A 13,231-nucleotide genomic window follows, 5' to 3' on the forward strand; every position below is an offset into this window, starting at 1 on the left:
GGAGCGGAGGCTTCGCGTGTCGCGGTGGTGCCGCATGGTGCACAGCAACGCCGTGATGAAGCCTCACGGGACATGTTCTGGCATGTCCAGGCACATCCACAATTTCTTGGATAATCACTCGATGGAAAAACCACCGACAGCTGTCTGAACGCCATCACAAAGCCGTCCTGTGAGACCAAAATGGAGGTGGTTTTGTCTCGCACCAGTAGTGAATCCATTGTGACGCGCGAAGCCTCCGCTCGGCTTTCCATGACAAAATCTCTTGTTAAAAATGAAATCTGCCGGAAAATGTTTGATGTCCAGCTCTTGTGATAACCAGAGAAATGGCACACGATGGTCATGGATCCAGACAGCCAACCGTATAGAAATGAAATGGTCGTTCAGCCTGTTGATGGCGGCTTCGGAGAGCGGCGCGCCCCACAGCCGCTGCGGGCCGTCCTTAAAGAGACAGTAACACTCCTTATTCTCTACCAAGCCCGTAACATTTTCACCGAAAGCCGAATAAATTTTACTAATGGTTTCCAGCTGCCAGTCTCTAACAGTTTCTGAAAAAATTCTGATGGAAAAAAAGCCCAAATCATTCCGCCATTTCCTGACAATGAAAATCCGACGAGGGGGCTGGACCACTCCTCACTCAAAGCCTGCTCACAGGCGAATGACGCAACCGACAGGCGTGGAAAAACTCACGCATGCGCACAAGGGTTCAAGCTTGTCTGACGTAATCACACGTGATTCAAATCCATATGGTTTTTGGAAAAAATAATAAGGTCGGATACTTTTCTAATAGACCTCGTACAACATAGGAGAAGTAAAATCAGCAGGATACTGTTGTGTTTCAGGGTTTGTATTTATTTCTACTTTCTTTGAGCTTATCCAGTGTTATGTAGATGAATTTAATGTTTTTTTCTGAATTCATCATGGGTTACAAAGGAGGCAGAAATATGTTAGTCGGCCAAGCTTGGAAAATTCATGCAAAACAAATCATGCACATGGCGGTATATTACACCTGTTGGCCCAGAGACTTTTGTTTCTGCTGCATGCCCCCTCCTCTTTGCAAAACATGTTAATTCCTCTCTGTATGCTAACATTTGGAGAGGAATTAACATGCAGCTCAAGTGAAACTGTCTGGGCCTTCAAGTATTAATTGGCACACTCCAAAGAAACGAGAGGCTGCTTTTCTCTCTGACGCTTATGTCCAGGCCACATTCCTCTGTTGTGTCTGATTGAGCCTGAGCGCTGGAGATCACTTCTCAGTTTGTCTGCCACCACTGCCCGGACTATTTGCAGGCCATGACATTGACCCTATGTGTCTTTTTGCAAGGAATGTTTTCACAGTTTTTGCTCTATGGCAAGATGCATTATCATCTTGAAAAATGATTTCATCATCCCCAAACATCCTTTCAATTGATGGGATAAGAAAAGTGTCCAAAATATCAATGTAAACTTGTGCATTTATTGATGATGTAATGGCAGCCATCGCCCCAGTGCCTTTACTTGACATGCAGCCCCATATCATCAATGACCGTGGAAATTTACATGTTCTCTTCAGGCAGTCATCTTTATAAATCTCATTGGAACGGCACCAAACAAAAGTTCCAGCATCATCACCTTGCCCAATGCAGATTCGAGATTCATCACTGAATATGACTTTCATCCAGTCATCCACAGTCCACAATTGCTTTTCCTTAGCCCATTGTAACCTTGTTTTTTTCTGTTTAGGTGTTAATGATGGCTTTCATTTAGCTTTTCTGTATGTAAATCCCATTTTCTTTAGGCGGTTTCTTACAGTTCGGTCACAGACGTTGACTCCAGTTTCCTCCCATTCGTTCCTCATTTGTTTTGTTGTGCATTTTCGATTTTTGAGACATATTGCTTTAAGTTTTCTGTCTTGACGCTTTGATGTCTTCCTTGGTCTACCAGTATGTTTGCCTTTAACAACCTTCCCATGTTGTTTGTATTTGGTCCAGAATTTAGACACAGCTGACTGTGAACAACCAACATCTTTTGTAACATTGCGTGATGATTTACCCTCTTTTAAGAGTCTGATAATCCTCTCCTTTGTTTCAACTGACATCTCTCGTGTCCGAGCTATGATTCATGTCAGTCCACTTGGTGCAACAGCTCTCCAAGGTGTGATCACTCCTTTTTAGATGCAGACTAACGAACAGATCTGATTTGATGCAGGTGTGAGTTTTGGGGATGAAAATTTACAGGGTGATTCCATAATTTATTCCTCAGAATTGAGTGAGTCCATATTTTTTTCCCTCTGCTTGGTCTAAAAAAGTAACCGATACTGACTGCCACAATTTTTTTTTCCTGATTTCTTATAGTGTGTCTTAAAGCCAGAAAGTTGCCATTTGAAATGACTTTAGTTTTGTGTCATGTCTGTGATTTGCTTTTTTTCTACAAAATTAAACAACTAAATGAACATCCTCCGAGGCCGGTGATTCCATAATTATTGCCAGGGGTTGTATTATTTGATCCAAGATAAGTTTTCTATTTGTCATTAAAACACTTATTTTAATAACTGCCTGTCCTTTTAAGAAGGGCAGAAGTATTTCTAATGAAAATCCTTCATGAATGGTAATTTGGTTGTAGGCTAAACACCAATTACAATGACAATTTACTGTACTAAGCTCACAATGTCATAGAGCTGGGGTTAGCACCCCCCCCCCCCCCCCCAAAAAAAAACCCATTTCATCTTGGAATAACAACAAACAGAAGGTATAACTTCATGAAGGAAAAAAAAATCTTTCTCCCAAAGAAAAGGCTTGTTACTATACAAAGACTATACAAAGCAGCCAAATGTAGCATACAGTTGCCATAACTAGCAGTTTCTAGGTTCCCAAGTTGTGTCTTTCCTACATTTGCCACAGGTGTATTTTCGGCAGTGCACACAACGTTCAGTGCACACAACGTTCAGTGCTTCTGTTATTACTGCAGCGTATGCGCACCTGGCACTGTTTTTTCTTCTGAGAAACTCTCATTTCATGACGCTGCTGTTTGCGCTCTTCCCTGAGTGCCTTTTTCTGCAAATGTCTGTTTTGAAATTCTGAACAATTGTCAACTTTCTATGGATCCTGTACATGCTGTGTATAAAACATGTGCATTTGTGGCAGCCATGTCCAACAGGTTGTAAAACACAACCATGGGCCATCTCCGTGTTCCTGCACACACGGAGTAGTTGCGTAATATCTGCTCCATGATATCAACACCGCATTTGAAATGGTTATAATCAACAACAGTGTTTGTTTTTTGTTTTCGGGTGTCCACAATTTCCACTTTCTGATGTATGGTGCTCAGACAGACAGATTTCTTTTTTTGTTGCATACCTGTGTTGAGTACAACTGGCAGCCCGAGGTTTCTTTGGCAGTTGCTGGTAGCTCCTGACGATTTCTGTTGATGGTGCCAAGCAAAGTTGTTTTTCATTGAAGAAGCCTCTTAGCCAGAGACTGAGATGTGAAGAAATTGTCCGTAGTTACAGTCCTTCACTGGTCCATAAATGGTTCCATCAACTTCAAAACAACATTCTCTGACAGCCTCTCTCCCACCAGATGAGTGGGATCTTTTCCCAAGTAAGGGATGGCATTACACATGTATTTCATGTCCAGATCTGTTGCAATTCAAAACTTGGTTCCAAACTTGTCAGGCTTGGATGCAATGTACTGCAGAAAGGGACAACAAACCTTTGATGGAAATAATTGCTCATCCACATTAACATGCTGCCCTGGACTGTAGGACGACAAACACTTCTGAACAAACTGCTGCCAGAGGTCAGAAATTGCTGCAAATTTGTCCGTTTGTAAGCATTCCTTGCAGGTGTCCTTGTTGGCGAAGCGAAGGCACCGCTTTATTTCAAGAAAGTGGTTATGGGGCATTATGGCTTTGATATCTGGGTTACCAAATCTATTGGCCCACATGAATCGCATGGCACCAATGTAGCCCTTGGCAGCCCTTCAGAAAAGGATTGCAAGGAACACCATTAGCTAGTAGACGCTCATCTGCCAGCTGGGGTTTGTTCTGCGGCCCTCCTGGGCTGTGCAGTCTCCAATGGTCAACAACATACTGATTTCCACCAAACACAGAAAGCTTTGAAGGTGAGTCGTGATTTTGCATTTTTCAAACTCTGTTGGCCCTCCAGATCCACTGAATGCTGTCTGTGGAGTTTCATGAACAGAATAGTCTCCAGCGTTGTGGCGGAACCACACAGTGCCATCTTTCGCCTTCTCTGTGGATCCAGGTGTTATGCTGAAATCAACAGTTTTTTGTTTTATTGCTACGAGGGGGACTGCCATGCATTGTGTCTTCCTCCTCATCTGATGTAGCCTCTGTGTTTGAACTGTCCTGATCAATCACATACTTGACCGCCTGTCTCCTGGTGCATCTTTGGAGGGGAGGATTTACTCGTGCAAGAGCAGTCACATCCTCATCACTTGAAGAATCACTGACGACATTTTCATTCTGAAATGCAAGTCGCACACATTTCCACCATTTGATTCATAGTCCGACATGCTCTGTAGCATTGCTAAGGACTCCTGAGTGCTGATCCTTTTTGAATGCATTGATTGTGAAGTAAAATCTGGGGTCTGTGTGAAAGGCATCCCCTATTTATGGTTGAACTCTCAGCTCAGTTGTATAACAAAGGGATGAGGTTGGTCCCGAAGTGAAACTGCTTTCAAGTGTTAATTGACACATTCCAAAGAAATAATGGGCTGCTTTTCTCTGCTGAAACCTGTGTCCCCTATACAAAGCACACAGGGACTCAGCTCATTTATATAACAAAGGGAGGAGGTTGGTCATATACTGAACTTTGGGGGGATTTTCACTGCAGACTAAAGTCTGCTCTCTGGGCCTACTAGTGAGAAGTACCTATATGAGGTAGGGATAAATTACATTGATTAAAGGCAACAACAGCATCAAAGAAATAACTGCATTACATTAAAGCCATATTTATTCTTTCTTATCTAACTTTGATCTTGACTGATCAATCCTTTTTTTACTTGTTACTGTTTTCCATTTTTTGTTCGCATTCTTCCTTATGGAGCTCCTCCTACAGCAGTGGAGTACATATGTCACAAAACCATCATAAGAACTCACTGCTGACCCTCCCCATCCCCTCTTCCCCGCTCTCCATGTGCATTTGTTTCCAAAAGATCCAGCGAGTGTAATCTGTTTAACTGTGTCAAGAAAGTGACAATACACAGAAATCCACAGATAACAGAGAGTTTATCTCCATATACTGCCAAGTGCAGCAGCAAGAACGCAGGTCTGCATCCATTTGGCACATGTCTTTTTCTTTCAGCTCTGCTATTCCAAGAACGTCCAACAGAGGTTAACCCGTGTATGACCCATTGTTTGGTCACATGCATTTTTTTCTTTTTTGTTTTGCTTTGCTTTTCCTGCTCTGCAATGATGATGAACATGTAAGAAAAAAGCCCTCATTGGCTTGTTCTTGTAACTACTAGCTTGCTGATTCCTTGATTGGGGAGGCCTGTAAACCAGATCATGTTTCTTCCGGGACCTGAGTGTTACATTTGGATGTGAAAGCAGTTTCAGAATGAACTCTAAAGATGCACGCAGTAACCACACAGGAAATAATGGGAAAACAAAGGTGATTTGATTATCGGTATCCAGTCCAGTCCAACAAACTCAAAGAATCCAAACACAAACACAAGAGTTACTGCAGAACTCAAACAGACTCAGGCAGTTGAAGGCAGCAACAATAATACTGAAACTTCACGAACATCTACAAATGGGGGTGTCAAAGAATAATCCTACGACTCAAAGGAGAAAAATGCAGTACTAAAATAGTAACACAAGCAAACTGACAAACGACAGGTGGTGTGATCAGGAAATGTGGCGCAGCTGTGTAGGGGAGACTGGGTGACAAAGACCCGCCTAAGAACACACACAGAAACTAACAAACACAAACTGACACAAACCTCAAAAGAGCCCTGGGGGTGAGTAGAATACATACTAAAACCAAATACCAAAACACAAGGTAAAAAACCCATAAACCACTAACAACTAAGGTGGACCTCAAAGATGCCAAAGAGTGCAAAAACAGGAAGCAACATGACCAGCACATGTGGAAAGAGAACTGAATAGGACACAAACAGGGGACAGATCACAAAGACAACCAACAAGGGACAGATCACAATACTGAGACTCACAAATATAGTCTCAAAAAAATGTGTGTGTGTATATATATATATATATATATATATATATATACATATGAGGTCTATCAGAAAAGTATCCTACCTTTTTATTTTTTAAAAAAACTATATGGATTTGAATGACGTGCGATTACACCAATCATGGTTGAACCCTCGTGCGCATGCATGAGTTTTTTCACGCGTCGGTGACATCATTTCCCTGTGGGCAGGCCTTGAGTGAGATGTGGTCCCGCCTTCTCAGCTGAATTCCTTTGTTTCACACGCTGCTTGAGACGGCGCGCGTTGTTTTATCAAAATTTTTTCTGCACCTGTGAGGAATATCCGAGTGGACACTTCGAGAAATTAAGCTGGTTTTCAGTGAAAAGTTTAACGGCTGATGAGAGATTATGGGGTGTTTCTGTCGGTGTAAGGACTTCCCACGGAGCGGGACGTCGCGCAGCGCTTCCAGGCGCCATCGTCGGCCTGTTTCAACCTGAAAACATCCTAATTTAAGGCTTAATTCACCCAGGACGTCATGAGAGAACAGAGAAGATTCAGAAGAGGCAGGCATGAGGACTTTATGTGGACATTCCACTGTTTAAGGACATTTTGTAATGAAAGACATGCGCACAAATTTGCCGAGTCGTTTCCGTGACGACTCGGCGAATCTGTGTGCGGCACGACAGGAAAAACACCTCCGTGTTGAAAACCATTTGTAAAATTCATTTTGATGGCTTTCAACAAGTGAGTAACTGAGAAATTGTTTAACAGCTTGGGCATGTTCCAACTTGCCCGTTAAGGTTTCCAACGGAGGTGTTTTTCCTGTCGCGACCCCCCGCGTTCGGGTCCGGCCCGACATGCGACTCTGCCCGCACGTTCTTTCATTACAAAATGTCCGTTAACAATGGAATGTCCGAATAAACTCCTCATGCCGACTTCTTCTGAAAGTTCTCTGTTCTCTGACGACTTCCTGGGTCAACAGAGCCTGAAATGTGGAAGTTTTCAACTTGAAACGGCGAGACACTGCTGCCTCGAAGCGCAGATCGCCGTCAGGCACCGTGGGCCGTCCTTACGGCGACACTACCAGACCAAAATCTCTCATCAGCCGTTAAACTTTTTACCGAAAACCAGCTGAATTTATCGAATGGTGTTCACTCAGTTGTGCCTTACAGTTTTGAAAAAAATTTGATCAAACAAAGCAGCAGTCTCTGAGCCATTCCTAAACAATGAAAAAATCGACGAGAGGGTGGGCCACTCCTCACTCAAAGACTGCCCACAGGCGAATGACGTAACGGACAGGCGTGAAAAAAACTCTTGCATGCCCACGAGGGTTCAAGCATGTCTGATGTAATCACACGTGATTCAAATCCATATGGTTTTTGAAAAAAATAAGGTCGGATACTTTTCTAATAGTCCTCGTATATACATATATAAACACGCACGGTGCATCCAGAAAGTATTCACAGCACTTACTTTTTAAACATTTTATGTTACAGCCATATTCCAAAGTGGAGTAAATTCACTTTTTTCCTCAAAATTCGACCCACGCCTCCCACGGCTGTCTGCCACCTGCCGTTCCTGCCTTGCTTTTAAATCAACACTTTATTCTTGCTCACCGAGGGACACACACACGCAGCAAGGGAGATTAATTATAATACCAAGTGTGAGTCTGTCACTTAGGGACAATGTGGCATGTGGGGCCAACCTCGGGTGGATGGGGACATGGTGTGTTGTGGGGACTGTTTGTCCTGTCCTGTTGTGGTCTTGTGGCCTGGAGCCTGTGGGGCTCAGGGCACTGTAGCCTGGTGGGGTGGTGGGTGTTGCGGTGGGGCACTTGTGATATCACTGTGGGGGGGGGGACTTCTTTTGGGGGGTTGGGGGCTGTGGTTTTGGCTGGGGATGCTGTTCCGCTCTTGCTTGGGTGGTCTTGTTGTGTGCTGCCTTGGTTCCTGCTTGGTCCTGCCTTCTCCCTCTCTGTGTGTGTTCCAGGTGGCATGCTGCGGAGCTGATCACCTCACCTGTGGCTCATCATCTACAGCTGTATATAAACCCCGGTTCAACACTTCCAACTTTGCGAGTAACTCAGTTTTCACCATGCAGTATCTGGCCCCTCTATTTGCTAAAATATAGTTCTTTGCATTCCAGCGCAGTGCTTGTGATCTTGTGCTTTCCTACGCTACTTACCTGTGGCCTTGTTTCCTCCTCAGTGATCCTGCACTGCGTCATCCCAGAGGGTGGCCACCTGGCTCTGGTCTCCAGCATCACCATCCACCTTGTTCCCTGGCTTGGGTTTCCAACCCCAACATCCATTCTGGTCACATCTGGTTCCACATCTCTGGCATGGTTTCTATCTGACTGCAGTTCCCTGTTGCGCCATTGGTTCCGTCCCAGCCTGTGTCTCCAAGCTCTGGGCTTCCTTGCTAATTGGCAATTTCAGCCTGTATTTCAGTTCAGCATTTTCTGTACAATAAATTAGATGTTTATTTTTGGCACTTCAGACTCCCACATTTGGATCCTTCCATTCTCGTTTGGGTTTCAACCATAACAGGTCTCCTGGCCTTGGGCATTGGTGTATGGGTTGGGGACTGGGGGGTGTCATGGGGGGTCCTGCTAGTTGTGTTTGGGGAATCTTAGGTTGGGTCTGTCCTGTGCAGACTGGCTATGGACGTATTGGTTCTGCCCCTCATCTGGGGGCCGGGTCTCGCCCTTGTCAGCTCGGCGGCCCCTGCCCAGGTTTGTGGATTGGGTGTGCTGGGTCCTCGGTCCTCATACCCCTCATTGCTCGCTCCTCCCCTGTGGGTTTGTGGCTCATGTGGTGTGATGCCGGGGTGCCTCCCTGTGGGCTGGTGATGGTGCCCCTCATGTTTCCCCTTATGTGCTGGGGTGCTTCCTGTGCCTCCGTGGGGGAGGGGGTGTCTGGGCGGGTGTGTCAGGGTTGCACCTGGTCTGCTCCCCCAGCGGTTTGTTCGACTGCTCCAGTGGCCCAGGTGGGTGCCCTCCCTGGCCCATGGGCCTTTCTGCTGTCCTAGTTCTCCTTGTTTCCCCTGCGGCTCTGCATCCTGGACCCCTTTTCATCAAGGTATGTGCCCTCGCCCATGTGGCTCCTGTCATGCCGGAGTGATCCATGTCATATGTTCTGTACTTGGGACTTGGCCCAAAACACCAGCCACAGTACTGATTGGACTTTCAGCTGTGATCTGGGTCTCTGTATGTGGATAGTCTGGTGTTTATGGGCATCACCACAATTAATTTCTTGGTGTTTCCAAGGGGTTCAATACTCTGGTGTCCTGGAAAAGGTGTATGGATCTTCACTAATTAGACAACAGACTGTTACTGTCACTGCTTGTTTATGTGTTGGCATTTGTCCTAGTATGTTGTATAGTGGGGATTCTGCCTTTTGGTGTTTCACATACAACCCATTCTCATGGCATGTCATGATTCAGCAGCACAAAATATACATTAATCTATTGGTTTGTGATATTGTCATGAAAAGCGCCTCATTTTCATCATGGCAGCACAAATTCATTCTAATACATTCCATGATGGCTGCACGAAATCAACAGTGAAGCGGGGGGGGGGGGGGGGGGGGGGGAGGAGTCGGGTTATGGTTAGGGTTGGGGGAAGGAGTAGGGTTAGGTTATGGTTAAGGTTAGGGGGTCGGAATAGGGTTAGTAATAGCGAGTTTAAAAAAACCCTGTCACGAAAATTTGAATAATTTCGTGATGGGAGACTGGTCTGTTCACATATTACATCACCTGATCACTGATATTACTGTCACCAATTATTTTTTGTTCTTGTCTGTCTCTATGTCGTTTTGGTGTTCAGCACTCCTTGATCAAAATGATATATTAGCTTTAAATTGTTGGCTTGGTTTCTGCATACATACGCCATCCAGCTAGTGATGATTATGTCATTGTTATGGTGGTTTTGGGTAATTTTGTGTCCCTGGCACCAACACAGTTCACGTTTTGAACAAGTCATCTCTCCAAATTCTCAAGTGTTTAATGTGTCTTCCAGGTCCATTTTTGAATTTTCGGTGGCTGATTGTCCTCTGCATAAGTTTAGTCAGTTTCTGTATGTTTTGCCTTCCACATTTGTACACTCATTCTCCACAGTCCCCACAACATTTCCTTTTGGTGGTTGTTCATTTTTTGTATGCCTTAATCCCTCCTCAGTACCATCGCTTTCCTTGGTCCTCATAGGGTTTTAGCTCAGTGGATTCCTTTTTATTTCCTTCCTCAATTTTTTTAAAATTATTTTTCTTTTGGTAACCTTTGGCATTTTAGGTCTTGGTTTTCTTGCGTACTTGTTTCCGGCATTATTTGGTTTCTATTTTCTGTTTCTGTCGACCATCCATCTTCCTCTCTATTGTTTTATTGATTTGTCCATGTCTTGTGGGCTGCTCATTCATGTCACTGGGTGCCCCGTTTTGTGCATGGGGTTGCTAAGCAGGCCCACTTCTCCCTCTGTTTGTTGCTTGGGTCTTTAGGTCTCATCTCCCCTAACCCTCCCCACGGACCGGTCCCCTGGTGTTCACTTGACCCTACAATTGCCATAGAGCTGCCCGTCTGTTGGGCTTACTGATTTTTGTCACCTGTTCATGCCTGTGTTTCCGGTCACCCATATTTTTGGTATTGGTCATCTGCCGTACTGTCACCCACCTCATGGGTGGTTTCTGTGGGTCATTGCCTGTTTTCTTTGGCCTTGTTGCCCTCCTCCGTTCCCCCTCAATCCCACCCGTATTTGTCTGTCTGCATGGTTGCCGCTCTCTGGATTTTGGGGGGTGGTTCTGTTAGCCATCCGTGTTGGATGCCTTTGGGGGGAGTGATGTCAGGTTCTGCCCTGTCCCAGGGTTCATGTCTGGGTTTATCCCTTAGGGCTCCTTCACTCCAAAACATGTAAAATCGTAGATGCTTCCAATGCCTCGTACACCTGTTGCTACAACTATTTGTGCACACCAGCGGCTGAAAAACAGATTGTGCGCCGTGAGAGCCCATAGAGCCCATCGAGCCCTGTCGCAGCAGATGTCAGCCAAATTCCAGCTGACACACACTAACATCTAACACTGCTCGTTTGGCACTTAGAAAATGTGTGGCCATTCATGCTATCATCATGAAAATGGTCAGCAGACAATCATTGCCAAGCTGGATCTGAAATTTGTCTAAGTGCCCCACAACTGTGGAGTTGCAAAAAGCCATACACATGTGGTGCATGTGTTTCACGTGTGCGTCGTTCCCCCCGCTCCCCCCAACATATCTGGTATCTGGAGTACCGGGGGGCACACTTGCATAAAATGCTTATATGCATGTCCAGATCTGACCACATGGGGGCCAGACAGTGAGGTCTAATCACACACAGCATGGGGAGGGGTCTGTCAGCTGATCACAGCACACTGACAGCTGGATGACAACTCAATGCACACATTACAAACACAGAAACCACCGGCAGGACAGTTATATAAATAACTATGACAATACCTACATACGCAATGACATAACAAATAATGAAAATGAATGACCACATAACACAGAGTGAAATGTTGGTCTGAGCACTGAACAGACGTGTGTGCTCACAGCCGCGGCTGTAAAGATCTCTGCTCCTGGACCTCCCAGCTGGAGGACACATTTTGTGTTTGGAAGGACATGAACTTACAACATTCCTCTGTGAGATGCGTGTCTCTGCCTGCTGTCCTCACGTGGAAATATATAAAACATCTTTTGCCTTTGCACACACAGTGCACCTCGTTCATGTCTTTGTTGATTTCAGGCATTTTTCCGCACTGATTATGGGCAAGCAATGGTAGAACAGTGGTAAAGTTTCCATGTGGTAATCAGAGCTTATGGGTTCGAATCCCATGAGTGACATTTTTTTTTAACCGCGGGGTTCTGTATTGTGTCCCCTTTTATGTATTATTTATATCAGCCCAGTGATATTCACTAATTATACAGCTGGTTTTTATTTTATTGTTTTCCAGAGGTGGGATGAAGTCACTGTCAAGTCATGAATCAGCAAGTCTCAAGTCCCAAGTCAGAATTCTCAAGTCAGCTTGCAAACAATTGGTGGTCATTATGACTTGAGACTTGTGACTTGCCGATTCATGACTTGAGAGTGACTTGCTGGGGACTTCGTCCCACCTCTGTTGTTTTCCACATCAGCGGCATGATGTGGTGGAGCTGCTCGCACTGTGTTCCTGTTTGAAAGACACCGTTGCGTGCATGAACCATCGCATCGGGATTGTGCATGGCTGTCTGTCGGCTTGATGTTTGTGTGGTTTGCTCATACAAAGTTTTCTGCCGTGAGTCGCCCGAGTTGTACTTATTCATACTATGTGTGACGGGGCCCTTACTCATATCCAGGCTTCCTCTGAGAATTCTACTGTTTTATTTTTCATATGATTATACTTTTGTCATTTTGTCAGTCTTTTTATTGATTCTGTTTGTTTTTCTTTGTGTAATGCTTTTGTTACTGGTTTCATTCTCTGTTCATCATCTATCTGTTGTTTAGTCATTCTGTATTCTGTAGTACCTGGTTTTGTTTTCTGTTCATCATTTATTTTCTGTTCAGTCAATAGCTTGTGTTGCTATTTTAGTATTGTTTATTGTATTTACATTTATACTTTAGCCATTGTCAGTTCTGTGCTAGTTTAGGTTATACTCTTTTATTTTTCTTGCTGTCTTCTTCTGGGGTTTGGTCACCTTATTGCCAAGTTGTCCCCTTTTGTTTTGTTTACATTATAATTGTTGGTCTTTGGGTCTTATCTTTCTTCAGGCAAATTAAGTTTTTCACCATTGGTTTTTCTGTCTCTGATTACTCTTGTTCCTGTCTGCTTTGCTTTTGTTTCACTTCACTATCTTGGACCTGCCTTTGTGTTTGTCAGTGACACCCCTACCAGAACCTTCCTCACACCTGTTCCTCATTCACACCCTGATTAGCCTGCCATTATTTAAGCCCTCACAGTCCTACAGTTCCTCACCAGTTTGTTGAATTATTTCACATTTCAGCCTCACACCTTAGTCCTGTTTTGGTTAGTAGGTTTTGACCTTCCTAGTTTGCCCTGACCTCCGCCTCGGCGT

At 44.6% G+C, this 13,231-nt stretch overlaps 1 protein-coding gene across 1 annotated transcript in view; it reads right to left on the minus strand.

The window, feature by feature from the left end:
- LOC117511426 (IQ motif and SEC7 domain-containing protein 2-like) overlaps window positions 1–13,231 on the minus strand; it is a 149,320-nt gene that overhangs the window by 88,650 nt on the left and 47,439 nt on the right.

Source organism: Thalassophryne amazonica, chromosome 6 (assembly GCF_902500255.1).
Source record: "Thalassophryne amazonica chromosome 6, fThaAma1.1, whole genome shotgun sequence".
Lineage (NCBI taxonomy): Eukaryota > Metazoa > Chordata > Actinopteri > Batrachoidiformes > Batrachoididae > Thalassophryne > Thalassophryne amazonica.